At 43.8% G+C, this 14,850-nt stretch overlaps 2 long non-coding RNA genes across 2 annotated transcripts; both read left to right on the forward strand.

The window, feature by feature from the left end:
- The first annotated feature begins 1,908 nt into the window (after positions 1–1,908).
- LOC120435108 lies at positions 1,909–3,500 on the forward strand. The gene is made up of 3 exons (XR_005609521.1): positions 1,909–1,974; positions 2,724–2,853; positions 2,959–3,500. It is a non-coding gene; the product is annotated as an uncharacterized LOC120435108 (long non-coding RNA).
- Positions 3,501–10,715: 7,215 nt separating this feature from the next.
- Positions 10,716–13,524, forward strand: LOC120435107. The gene is made up of 5 exons (XR_005609520.1): positions 10,716–11,201; positions 11,859–11,956; positions 12,050–12,110; positions 12,643–12,687; positions 12,935–13,524. It is a non-coding gene; the product is annotated as an uncharacterized LOC120435107 (long non-coding RNA).
- The last annotated feature ends 1,326 nt before the right edge of the window (positions 13,525–14,850 follow it).

A 14,850-nucleotide genomic window follows, 5' to 3' on the forward strand; every position in this document is an offset into this window, starting at 1 on the left:
TATTTTGTCTTTAAACTCGTGAAAAAAAAAATAACTTTCTGTAGAAAATAAAGCTGTTGTAAAGTTTGGTCCATATTTTGGCCTTATCAGGATCTCCTGGTGCGTTCCAAAAGAAGATGGGTCTTATCTACAATTGAATTAGAAGAAGAAAAGGACGCACAGTACCCCATAGAGATTTCACAGGTAAGGAAATGATATGAAATAAATTACTGATACTAATAAATGATATGACAGGTCACTATGGACAAATCTAATATTCAAAAACTAACATCCTTATTGTATCTTGACTAGATGTATAATGACAAGATTAAGGGAAAGCCTTTAGGTTCCTTGTAAGTGGTGAAGGTGTGCCGGACGTGTTTACCATCAATGAAAGCACCGGAGCCGTCTATGCACATAAAAAAGTGGACAGGGAGGAAAAGCCCCTTTATCATGTGAGCTAATACTGGAATATAAATTCATCTGATAATAAACACAACTGATATTGATGCTTTTAACGGATTCAAAATGTTTTATTTGAGTATTTTTTTTAAAACCACAGATCAACTTTGATGTCTTGGACAGAAATACGGGTGAAAAACTAGACCACGAACTAGCATTTGATGTTGAAATACAAGACATAAATGATAATCCACCCAGGTTCTCTCTTCCTGAAGTAACAGTTGATGTAAAGGAAAATATACAAGCAGGTGAGTATGCTGTTTTGTAAATAACTCATAGTGTGCACTTTGATATTAAGACTCTCTGAGAGAATGTATAATAATTTCAAACCAAAGTCTCATATTTCATCCTTCTATAATCATACTACATACTTCTATAGTTATGTTTTCCTGACTGAAAACATTTTCTTTATCCCACATTTACTCTCCAACTCTCCTTGTTTGTCTTTATCCAACTTTTTAAAGGGATTTTGCCAGTTACCCTGGTGGTCACAGACATAGATCAGGAAAACACACCCAACTCTGAATTTGACATCACGTTGGTTTCACAGACTCCAGCAGTGCCCAAAATTGCTGTGCAGCAATACGAAGGAGGACTGGCCCGACTTGTCTTGAAAGGATGTTTTGACTATGATGTGAGATTCATTGAGATATTCTTGCTAAAAAGTTAAATATACATGCAAATGCACACATGGGGACTTTGCAAATGTGTCAGATATACTGTATGTTATATGTTTCAGAAAGCAAAAAGTATAAAATCATCTTACAAGCAAAAGATCATGGAACAAAGCCAAAGGCTCTGTCCTCTACTGCTGTTGTTAACCTGAACATTGTCGATGCAAACACTCACCAACCAACATTCAAGGAGAGACAGGTACGAATTATTTTACTTACTAAAAGTGCTTTTAAAGAGACGCACATATTAAACTTTTGAAATTTTTCCTTCGTTTTAGTACTATGGTAAATCAATAGAAATGGCCACCAGTGATAACATTTTGAGAGTTGCTGTGGACGATAAAGATACTCCTAACACTGATGCATGGCGTGCCAAGTACTCCATAATTGCAGGGAATGAAGAAGGAACCTACAAAATTGAAACTGATCCAGAAACAAATGAGGGTGTCCTGAGTATTGTCAAGGTAATTCTGCTTTTCTTACTCATAAACGTAATTATTTTATTCTGGGCAAAGCTAAAGTCCATTAATGTTTTATAATAAACATAATAATGCATAATGCATAATAATGCACCAGTATTTAATTAAACTGTGTGTGTGTGTGCGTGTATGTGTATTTGTGTCTGTGCACACACTTTCTTTCAGTCAAAGAACTATGAACATACGACTTTAGTGAACTTGCAGATTGGAGTAAAGAATGTTGAAGACTTATTTGTTTGCCCATCACTGTTCGATTCAACCAGCATCATACTACACATGATTGATACCAGTGATACAGACGTGTACCTGAAGGAGGAAGAGGAGCCAGGAAAGGTGTTGTTCAAGCCAAAGGTTCATGATGTTGACTCTAATGATACCAGGTAAGGTTTCTACAAGCTCCCTATAAAGGTTATTAAGGCTCATATAAGTGTATAACGCAATATTTTGCATGACTGTGCAGTTTTTCTTTTTAATAGAAGTATGCTCAGACACTTATATAGTAATATAATGCATTGAAAATCATATATACGTGTGATTTCACTACAATGTGCAATCAAGGTTTCTGTGTCTATATCTATAAAAACCATATCTTGTTTGGATTTAGTTGTTATTTCTGGTTGAGCGGCAATAGAGTATTCCCATTTTCTAAGTAAGATGTGATATGAACATGGAACAGTGTCCAAACCTCAACTTCTGCAACCATATGTTTTTAAGGCAAAAAGCTTATTCTCTTAAGCAAAAATATTTCCTAACAATAAAAGTTGAGCCAAATTTAGTTTTTTTTAATTATGTGCTAGTTCTTACTCTCTATTCCTCTGATAAACAAATACACAATTTTTTTCACAGCATAGGCATTAGGAGTCTGTGCACACCTAACTTTATTTATTATCCTCATCCTTTGCCTCAACTATATCCAGCTACACATGCATGATGTAAACTGCAGCTATAATTATGTATTATATACTAATAACTGTGCTACAGTACTTGAGTGGCTCATCGACTGAGTCTAAAGTGAATCCAGGATTTCCACTCTGTTCTTTGGCCATCACGTAAAGTGGAGACTGACAAGGATTTTGTTTGAATTATAATGTATTCTTAAAAAATAAACCACTCTCCAATTTCCATTTAGGTATGTGCTCCTAGATGATCCAGCTGACTGGGTGGCCATTGATAAAAAAACAGGAGAAATCACATCAACTAAGAAGATGGACAGAGAGTCAAGAATGTTTACAAAGTCCTCATAGCTGCCATAGATGACGGTACAAAGGAGCTTTACTGTAATCAAAAGTTAAATGGATTGGTTTTTTTATAGAAATGCTTGGAATAATGAATCAAAGTTTTTCTATTTTGCTGTGGTTTCAAAGGTAAACCTCCAGCCACAAGCACATACACTGTCAAGATCCACCTGGCGGACATCAATGACAATACTCCTGAGCTGGTCAACAACAGCGCTGTCATATGTGGAAACAAGGTTAACAAGGTCAAGGTGCGTGCAAAGGACCTAGATGCCGATCCTTATAGTGGACCCTTCTACTTCTCTCTGGGGGATAATGAAACTCTAAAGCAACAATGGAAAATAGAACCTGAATGTGGTTGGTACATTTACATATATGTAAACCATCATTATAATATATAATAAACAAAAATTTCAAGCAAAAAACCACAAACCCTGACTCTATCTTCTCTCCCCACACAGGTGTGGATGCTTTTCTTATTAGCCTGAAGACACTTCCTTATCTTAACTATTCAATTCCCCTGGTGATTATGGACCAACAGAACAAAGCTGGACATGATACTCTGGAATTCATGGTGTGTGAATGTGAAGAAAATGATGTTTGCAAAGAGCCACCTTCAATAAGTTTTGGACCAGCTGACATTGGAGCACTTACTGCAAGATTGCTTATATTTTTGTGTAAGTATGTGGTGTTAATGTTACAACATTTTTGTCCAGGTTGAAATTTAGTCAAAGAATAACTTTTTTTTAGGAATACGCTGATCATAGTCAGACATTAGAAACTCCAGAGCACGGTCTCATTTTTTTGTCACTGATCAACTTCTCTTTGGCAGCTTGTGGGCACCTCAATGTTGGTAATATGAATGTACGGTTTTTACTAAGCTAACTACCTTTAATTTAGTAAACTCCCACCGTAAGGGTGTGTTTTAACAGATGAAACTGTGTCGTACTCAGGCTCGGACATCTGATTACTGCTTTTTATAAGCTGTATTGCACAAGCGTAAGCTAACACCAGTACAGTAACTGTGCCTTTACAGAAGCCAGGTAATCAACTGAAAGAGACAAAATAAACAACCATACAACATTAACAAAGCAACCCTATTAATGATAGTACAGCTTAGTAATAGTCATATTTATGACTTTAACACATTATTTAATCAACACAGAAACTCACCAGCTCGGCTTCATCAGTCATAACAACAATATCAATGAAAAGAAGATCCGGCAGGTAGGATCTATGAGCGGATGTTAACACATACTATCACAGACTAACGTAAATCACTCCGTCTTAAATAAATTTGTCATTTAAAACAAATTTGGGTCTGATTAATAATAAATCACAACAAATAAATTGACACGTTAGAAATATGGGAAAAAACCACACACCTCCCACTTGGGCTACGTGCCAGACTAAGTAGGCCACAAAAACCAGTAGCATACACATATATAGAAAAAAAACAAAAACAAAAAAAAACTCTCATAACCGTCTTTAAACAAGTTGGTCTCCACACCAAAAGGTCCCCAATCCGTAAGTATTCCTCGGGTACTCAGGGGGATGAACCACGTCCCTCTTGCTCCTCTACTGGCAGTAACACCACCAACCTCCTTACGTCCCTGTGGAGAATGGTGGAATGACATGGTTCCCTGTCCTTCCTTGCCTGGGACCAGTTGATGGGACGACTACAACAAATCCTTACTTTGGCGTCCCGAACAACACCCGGTCATCTGCATCTGCCTCCTCCACACGGCCCAGCTTGAAGCGGCCTCTAAGTGCATTCTGATCTGCCACCCAAACAAGGTCCCCAACAGAGACATTTCTCGCCGGGGCATGCCATTTTGCCGAACAAACAGGTGCGGCCCGGCCAACTGGCTCCAGCGCCTCAAAACTTGTCCACTTCCACCTGGACTGCACGCAGCGGCTGAATGGGTAGGCAGGGAACTCAAACCCCATGTTGTCACCCCTGGGCCCCGCCCGACCCAACAACAAAGAGTTTGGTGTCACAACATCTATAGTTTCTTCCTGAACTTGAGCTCCGGCCCCGATAGGCCTCTCATTGGTGAGGTTTGCCGCCAAATAGAGGAGGGTTTGGAATTCCAGAGCAGTCAAGTTTCCCCCCTCACCAACGTTGCCCAATGCCCTTTTTAACACGCGAACAGCTGCTTCCGCCGCTCCATTCCGATGAGGGGAATCTGCTGGACTAAACTCCCACATCCAGTCAGACCCAACCACAGCTGCCCTTCTCTGGATCTCTTCTTTGTCGATACTACCAAGGAAATCATAGAGCTCCTTCAGTGCGGGTTTAGCTCCCACAAAATTGGTCCCTGGTCAGACCAGAGTTTCTTGGGGTGACCCCTCAGGGCAGTAAACCGCTGGTATGCCTTCAGAAAGCCTTCAGTCGACAGATCTTCAACTATGTCTGCATGAACTGCTCTTGAGGCCATACAACTAAAAACCACGCCCAAACTTTCTTCTTCACTCGTCGCCTTACTGAGTCTCTGACAAAATACGGACCAAACAAGTCCAAAGTAGTGTACTCGAAAGGGGCTGCTGGCGTGAGTGCGTGCGGGAGGAAGATCACTCATCACCTGAGTGCATAGCTTGGCTCTGCACTTTCTGCAACTTATGCACGAATCAATCACCTTCCGTCACGGTCCTGGGACCTTGAACTACCCAGCCCCTCTTCCTCATCCGAAGAAGGTGGCAGAAACACCTTCATGGTTGACACGATGGGCATCCTCAGCGAGGAGAGAGCTTAACTGACACTTGTAGGGGATCAAAGGGACCCCGGACCTCTCCTCCTCAACAGATTGAATCCGGCCATGGCACATCATGAGCCCTGTTGCTTTATCCTTGCGCACAACCAAGCGGTTGAGCGTCGTCGTGAGGAAAGTCACACCCGCTTGAGCGGCGAGGCACAAGTCTTGGCGCCTCTACCCGCTCCTGGGCCGTCGGCACTGCCTCCCACTTTAATCCTGCAGCAGTTTGACCCCGCCAGTTAACCAAAACCGCAAGGCTCTGCGGACATAAGCCATGACCCCACAGAGCTTGGCTAGAGAATTGAACCGTGAAAGATCTACTTGATTTATCAAGGCTGAACCCCAGTACTCCTTGATCCTGCAGACACTAGGAGCAACAGAAGAAGACCCCACAGTCTCAAAAGAAGTAACCTTGTTGCTGAATGGTAAAAGCTCCGGACTTACTTGGGCGCCGACCACAGCTTTGACGCTATCAAAGTCATTTGGTGTAGTCTGCACCCTTTCCTGCGACCTTGTTAAGATGGCAGAAAAAGCCTTTCTTTGGAGTCGACTGACGACTTCTCGAGTCCCAGAGGCCACCTCTGCAGCCGACTTTATGGGCCATTCCTCTATTGGCTTGGTTAGGAACATGGGACCGGTCTGCCATGAAGAGTCCTCACTAAGCTGCTCAGGGGAACATCCTCTTGTGACCAGGTCAGCCACGTTGAACTGGCCAGGCAGCCACCACCAGTCAGTGACAGGCCCGGCCTTCTGTATCTCGCCCACTCGATTGGCAAAGAAGGTCCGGAACCCGTAACTCTCTCGTTGGATGGCGCCTAACACAGTCTGACTGTCCAGAAAATGGTACCAACGATCTATTTCCAACCGACTGTACTTCAGAAAGTACCCCTTCAGGCGGTGGCAAAAACAACTCCACAAATCTCTGCCTTGACTGCATCTCCCTTTTGTTCAATTGGAGTCAATTTGGCCTTGGACTCCACGAGCCGAGTCCTGATCCTTCAAAAGTTTCCCAGCGCGGGTAAAGGACCGCTCCGTATGAATCACAACTCCCATCAGAGAATGTAATTCCCAGGGTTTACCCACCCAGCCGGATGGCGTAATACTTCTGGGAAAGGTGATGGTACTCAGCGCGCGTACTCCTTAAAGAGCTTAATCGCTCTCCCACGTAGTTCACTAGACAGTGGCTTATCCCATGTATCCTTAGTCAGTATACCGGCCTCCTGAAAGGCTCTTCTAACAAGAATAACACCTTTCTGCTTCAGGGGCGTCGCCAGACCAAGGGGGTCGTAGAGCCCTGCTACCTGACTCAGCAGCATACGACGGGTGAGGGGATTCGGCGTCTTCTCCCCTATGTTCTCCTCAGTGAGGTCTACTTGAGTACGCATTTTTTTCTTTCTTGTGGAGAAGTTGATAGCCACCATGAGGAAGAGCTTGTCTTCTTCCACAAGATAACCCACACCCAAGGCCTTGTTGTCCTCGGTCCGCAACTGGTTGGGCAACATGATGGTTCCGGGTTCAGCAGGAACATCACCTTGCCTCCCACTAAAGCCAGACCGCACCCAAGGCTTGAGGTAAAACCCCCCATACTTGAGAATGGTTTCAACCCCCTCCAGGATCTCGCTCAGTCTCTTAGGGTCGTTGTGGGACACAAGGATGTCATCCACGTAAGTATCCTCTTCAATGACACGTCTTTCTTCCACCCTGTTAACAAACTGTGGCAGGAGGCGGTCTCTCGCATGGCAACCTGAGCGATACAACCTGCAGGCTTGTCACCCATGTTCACACGCACTACAGCATAATCCTTGATGTCCTCCTCCGGGAATCCCTCCACAGAAGCGGTGAACATGCACCTCTTGGTCCTCCAGCCACACAGAGTTATACATTTTGGAGACATCCCCTATCGCGCATGCTCTCCCTCTCGGAAATGGAGCAGCACTGCCCTAATGGGATTCAGAACATCTGGGCCCTTCATCAAGATGCTGTTCAAACTAACACCTCTGTACACCTGGCTGCTGTCCCAAACGAGCCTCACTGGCGTGGTGTTGGAGTGTGGGTTGGGCGCCATCAAATGGTTTATCCACCACACGGCTCCTTTCCACTCGTCCAACACTGTTTGGGAAAGCTGGGTAGCGGCCCCCTTGCCAGCATGTCACGCACCTGCTTAGCATAAGCTGCCTTCCATAGCGGATCTTTCTCGAGGCGCTTTTCTGACTTCAGGAAAGTCGCCTCCACAGCTTTTGCGGTTGTTAGGCAGGGTCGCAGGGTCTTCTTTCCAGGGATATTTAGCATCCCAATGGGGCTTGTCACTGTGATTGTCACTCAGCTTGAAGGTCAGACCTCCTCTGATGATCTCCAACTCTCTTTCATCAGCAAGTGACATTTCCTTCCCTCCAGGGGCGCACTTCCCGCAGCGGCAACCGCCACACACGGGGTCACAGGCGGCACCAATACTGTCCCACTGTAACCATTTGATGACCTCAGCGTTGGATGTATTCGTGGTACCGACCTCTACGCCGTTCTTTGGTTTCGGGTAACAGTTACGAAGGGCCGCAACTCTGTGAGACTCTGTCTTCATGGAGCACGCGAAATGGGTTGACGAGAAACGTGCAGTCACCTCCACATCTTCAAACAGATCTGGGTGTGCGCCACTGATGGTTTTCCCTAACGGACCATCCCACAGAACCAAGTCACCGCACCTCATCATTCTCTGGGGGGCTAGACGACCCTCTCGGGTGCTGATGAGTAGCTCAATCTTTTCAGGGCGGATCAGTTCCCCGGTTCGACGTGAGCCTGGGAAGAACTTCTCCAGGCGCTCCGAGTCCACTACGTGACCCACATTGGCAATCTCCTCTAACCCATAGCAAACCATCTCATGGAGTCGCCATGTCCCCTTCTTTGTGGCTACTTTTATGCTCACCAGGTATCTCTTTGTCTCTACTTTTGCCTCCATGCCACCAACACCATGAACAACCAAGGTGATTGGTTCACCAGTCAGGCCAAGCCTTTCCGCTGCCTGGTGGGTGATGTAGTTCGTGTCAGAGGCTAAATCGATGAGTGCTCCAATCCAGTCTCCCCTCTTGGTGGTGACGTCCAACAACATCATGAGGACCGGGAGCTCCTTCAGACAACTCTCATCTCCCGAGCCTCTGCTAGCACACAACTTTGAAGTCACTTTGTTTGTGCAAGCCTTTCGAACAGCCTCCAGCTGCTCCGGGGACAGACCTAGACCAGCAAACACAGCCTCTTGCTCTTCCGTTGGGCCACGGGGTTCTCTCCTTTTCCCCCCTTTGGTCCCTTGCCTAGTTGTATCTTTCCTAGTTGGGGTTTTAAGACACAGGAAGAAATGGTGATCCGATGAGGCATCACCCCTTCTGCATTCCTCATTACGACATAGAAAGTTTTTACTACACGGGTCATCACTCCCATGGGAGTCCAGACACCTGGGACATACCCTGGTCCTTTTCACATAAGCTCTCCGCTCTGACGGGTTGGCCTTTTTAAACGTCTTACAGCGGTATAAACGCCCTGTATGACCCTCTTCACCACACAAACAGCAAGGATTCAGTGACAGCTCACCTCTCGTCTCGCTTGCAGTAGCCTTGGTGAACGAACGTCTCTCCATCCTCCGATCTGGCCTCTCCTTTGGTTTCTCACGGGGGCTCGGTTCAGCTGCCCTGGCAGTATTAGACTGTCTGATGGACTGCAACTGCTCCAGTTGCACCAGAACTGTCTTCTGATCTTTCAGGAACTGCCATAGCTTATCAAACCGGTTCTGTGGACTGACATCGTTGACAGGATCACACCGGTACAAAAGCCACCTTTCCTTCATACTATCCGGCAACTTACTCTCAAGTGAGCGGATCACTAACTGATTTTTTATGGCATCTTCACAACCTAGGTCTATTAGGTCCAACAGCGCCCTCTCTACAGCCTGGATCAACTGTAAAACCTCTCTGGGTTTGTTGTTGCGCACGCCTGGTAACTCCTGTAGTTCAAGTACAATGTCGTCTGCTATCTGTGATACGTCACCATAACAGTCCTCTAAAACCCGGAAAACCTCGCTCGCAGTACGGCAGTGAGACAGCCTAAGTTCACGTTTTACTGAATCAGCAATACTGTCCATCAGGTGGAAGAGCCTGCACTCCGGGGAACCTGTGGGTTCCGCTAACGCTTGGAGGGTTCCCCAGTTACTCTTCCAGCGCCAGTAGCTCCTCCTGTCCCCAGAGAACTTTGGTAGGCTCAGGGGTGCGAGCGCGATCCTCGTTCCGAGCGACCCTTGAGAAACGGTTGACGTGCTCCGTCCTGCCCCAGTGCCATCGGGTCTCACACCATGTATTCCTCGAAGCTGGTGTGGCGTGCTTGAAAGGCCAGGGTTGAACACAGGACTCACGAGTCTCTGGGATAGTGGTCCCTGTGGTGGCGCTTGAAGGGTTACAGTGGAGGGACTTGCAGCTCGTGCTCCATCGGGACCACCTGCATTAACGACTTGGTTACTACTGTCCACTGCAGCACTTTGGTATGCAGCAGGGTCCACGTCAGCATCTAGCGCGCCACTGCCACGCGCTGGGCCATCATCTCCACCGGTCGCGGTGGGCCCACTGAGCTTGCTAGTGCTGGTCGTCACTCCACCGTCAGCGCCACCTTCATCACTGCCTTCACCTTCACTGCTAGTCCGGCTCCTAATGTCGCCACACCCAGATCTCTTTCTTCCATCCAGAGTGGTAGCCAGCACCACCATAGCTACTCTCCTCCTTTCCTTGAGCTCTTTGAGACAAGCTCGCATAACATTCACCTCTCTCTCTGGAACATAACAATCCCACTTAAGCACAAACTCACTTAGAGCTTCCTCTCTGCCTTCCACAGCAGTGAGCATTGAATCAAACTGATCCTGTTTTGTTTGACCTGTTTTGAGCGCCTCCACCTGGCTAATCGCATCTTTTAGGTCAACTCTTAGACTGTCAAACTGACCTGATGCACAACGGGACCATGATGCTTCCTTTAGTTTCATTCCTGTGGTCCGGTATTTTGAGCGGCAGTCCTGCAGCTTCTTCTCCACTTCAGCTATTTCTGCTGCAAACCCACTTGCATCTTCTTCTTCCATAGCAGCAATGTAATCAAAGCTGCTATCACAAACCTCATTATAACTGTCTTTGAGTGTCCTACATTCAGACATGAGGTCATGTTCAGTCAGAAGGTCAATGTTAAAAACAATGGAATTGGCCTTCCTAGTAAAAGCTGCTTGCACAGAGGACCGCCTTTTCTTTAATTCTTCTCGGCATGTCATACTGACTTCTCTCCTCGTTTTATTACCGGCGTTATTCCTTTTGCCCTCAACAAAGATGGCGGCGACCCACTTCCGGTCGCTTAGCGGCTAGTAACTGAATTAAAAGTTCGTTTTCGGCGGCTGGTTTATCCTATGCCAGCGCCCTAATAGTCCCAGCAAAGAAATCCACACACAGTCTCTCACGTACGAGGGCTCAACGGTGTTTTGAGAGCGAAGTCACGTCGATCGGCCGTGACAATCGGCCGGGCTCCGTCTAATCGCTGGATTCTCCGTAGTCGACACAGACCCTCCTCCGCTTCTCCGTCGCGGGGACTGGCTAAGTGTTGATTACTGTACGGTTTTTACTAAGCTAACTACCTTTAATTTAGTAAACTCCCACCGTAAGGGTGTGTTTTAACAGATGAAACTGTGTCGTACTCAGGCTCGGACATCTGATTACTGCTTTTTATAAGCTGTATTGCACAAGCGTAAGCTAACACCAGTACAGTAACTGTGCCTTTACAGAAGCCAGGTAATCAACTGAAAGAGACAAAATAAACAACCATACAACATTAACAAAGCAACCCTATTAATGATAGTACAGCTTAGTAATAGTCATATTTATGACTTTAACACATTATTTAATCAACACAGAAACTCACCAGCTCGGCTTCATCAGTCATAACAACAATATCAATGAAAAGAAGATCCGGCAGGTAGGATCTATGAGCGGATGTTAACACATACTATCACAGACTAACGTAAATCACTCCGTCTTAAATAAATTTGTCATTTAAAACAAATTTGGGTCTGATTAATAATAAATCACAACAAATAAATTGACACGTTAGAAATATGGGAAAAAACCACACAATGAAAGCTCTTCTGGTTTACAGCCAGCTTTAAAGTGCCACTTAGGGGATTTTCTGGTACCCATGGCAATGCCAGTTTAAAACACAAACACGAGGTGCACACTGTGTTCTTACCATCTTTTTGATGTGTGTCTGCAGCACTCCTAATCGTGTTTTTGTGTGTAAAGAAGAAGATTAAGAATGTGCAACAAGATAAGGGCATGTACAACCAAGAAGGAGGGAGTTCTTCATGCAAGGTAGGTTGGTTGTGTTGTTTGTTTCAAATCCAAGGCAACGGTGTGCTCCACTAAGTGAAGCATCGTTTTTAATTTTTCTCTCTTTCGTTCCAGGCTGAGCCCACTTGTCCCCAGTCAGATAATATAGTAGTGGCAGACGCAGGCGACAATGCAGGTGCTCATGCTCTCAACTCTGACAGTCTTTCTTTTCGGTGGATGACTTTTTCCCAGAGAGGCATCAGTCATGTTGATTTGAACACAGTCATAGTATAGTCAAATACAACTTACATAAAATGTGTCTGTTAACCCTGCTTAAAAATAATGATAGTGATAATGATATTTTTCTTTGATGACAGACAAGTATGTAAGCCAATGGTTAAGCTGTTTGCGTTTTATACAGGAAAAAGTTTTCATACAATAGTGAATCGAGATGCTCACAATGTAGATGTTAAAAAAAGTGTGAGTGAAGTACAGAGAAGACAAGTTTGTTCTTAGATGTACTGATCATGTTTACTGATTATTTGTGAAGCCTTTGAATATAAGATACAGGTATAAGTTTATTAAAAATAATTTCTGTAAGAATGAATATAGAGTTGTAAGGAAATAGCATGCAATGTTTTCAAATATTTTTAATTTAAAATGAATTTAATTGTAAAATATACTGTAGGCTCTATTCCATGCTTAATTAACTTTTTCTTCCCAACTAGATATTGGAGACTGTCCTAGTAATGACATATGATGTGTCTACCATGGTGAGTAAGAATTCTTTAAATATTTTGGCTTCAGGACAGTCACATTTACCTGTGTTTACCTATATTCCAGTACATAATATAATTTTTTATGAGCTGTTGAAGTTCGTACTAGTGATACAGTTCACAAAGGTTTTGGTTGAGATCACTGAATATTAATTGTTGTTTCTTTTATAAACTAATGCAGTTACGCTCCAAATTATGATCTAATACACCGGCATTTCCTCTAATACCAGTTTTTCCCCCTCAGCTGTAAAATGCTGATGGGGTATTGTCACCAAGCCGCAGGCTATGCAGGCAGACGGGAGGCGTGGACACCCAAGTTATGTGAATGCAGTCCAGCTGTTAAGTGATGACATATACACCATGCTACTGGATCCCAACTACACTGTGTTCTTTAAGGCTGTTGTCTTTTTAATGTGTTTTAATGCTTCGTGTCTCGTTCTATTTAATCTGAAATAGCCCCTAAAAATAGTCTGGCCTCTCTGGGTTTATATTAGCACTATTCTGCAGCACGTTTTAAAGCTCAGTTTTAAAACCTTACGATGTAGCTACAGCCCATCGACTCAGGATTTGCCAGACATATTTTAACAATATTTTAACTGGTGAGAAAATACACTCTGAGGCTTATAAAGATTTAAATGGGTATATGAAGCTCAGGATCAGGAATTTTTGATAGCGAAGAATCCAAAGGATATTAATGTGTATATATTCATCCATCCACTTCCGCTTATCCTTTTCAGGGTCACGGGGGGCACTGGAGCCTGTCCCAGGGCAAGAGGCAGGGTACACCCTGGACAGGTCGCCAGTCTGTCAGAGACAGACAACCATTCGCACTCACATTCACACCTATGGGCAATTTGGATTAATCAATTAACCTGTCCCCACAAACTGCATGATGGTGAAATCGAACTCAGGACCTTCTTACTGTGCAGTAACAGTGCTAACCACCGTGCCACCGTGCTGCCAGTAACGTGTATATATTCGTAGTATATTAGGGACTAACCTTGTACTAGGGATGGATCATCTCAAATCTTCTCTTGACCGAAGTTTGTTTTCAGCATCTTTTTCTTGCCATGCGATTGCATTTGTCTCTGTCCATCAGGAACCATCACGCTAACTTTTATTGAGGAGAAATAAGTTAGAGTTCATCCTCCCGCTTCACTGTGTGAATATGCTTGTATTATCCTAACCATACCGCCATAACTAGCCACCAAGTAGCACATTATTGTATCCCAGCTAGCCCAACTTTAGAAACCATTGTTGCTGTTTAGTTTTCTGCCTTCATTTATGTCCGAAGTGACAGCAGAACTGTACGTTTGAATTTTTCAGAAATTTATAACGCCGTTAGGCTTCATAAACACTGTTTTCATGGCCGTCTAAATGCTAAACTTTGTTACACCTGGTAGAGTGGCAACACTGATAATTTTATTAAAAATGAAAGATACAGACAGTTTTTAACTCTCTTTTGTTTGTGAACTCAAGAAGTGTTTAGACCCGGAAACGGCTAAAGTCGTCAGACTAAAGAGGCAAATGAGGTTTCAAATTGATACCATAGGTGCAACTGCTAAAAATCTCAGACAAAGTTCATTCCTAGTTATCTTGACCTTCAGGTCAGATGTCAAGGTTTCTGAAAATCTTGTGACTGTGACAACTTGAGAAGAAGATGACGTACGGCATACTTTTTGGTATTTTTAAAAATTACACGTATAATGCTGTTTAAGTGCTTTTGTCCAGAAAGTAACAAAAACTTAATAATGAGATTTCTACTTCTTTTGCAGACTGGAGTGTGAAAAGCAAGGGTCTTTAGGTTGTTGGTTTGTTTTGGTTTTTTTTATCAGCTTTGAAGCTTCTTTTTTTTTTTTTTTTTTTACAAATCCACTTTTTCCAGCTTTTTTTTAAATATGTTAAGAATTCTGTTTTGTTTTTTTGTTTTTGTTAAAATCTTTTTTAAGAGAACATAAGTCTTGTAATTACTGACAATGTATTTTTATTATATGCCTGTATTATTGAGACCATGTATGTATCAAGATCACTTCAACAATATTTTTCGATAACATGTAAAGTGTGAAACTGTCAGCTATGTCCAATAAATTGTGTCTTTAACGATGCATAACTATAATAATAATTTATAATAAAGAGAAACAGGAACACAGTAGTGTGAAT

The sequence above is a fragment of the Oreochromis aureus genome, linkage group 20 (genome assembly GCF_013358895.1).
Source record: "Oreochromis aureus strain Israel breed Guangdong linkage group 20, ZZ_aureus, whole genome shotgun sequence".
NCBI classification, from domain to species: domain Eukaryota; kingdom Metazoa; phylum Chordata; class Actinopteri; order Cichliformes; family Cichlidae; genus Oreochromis; species Oreochromis aureus.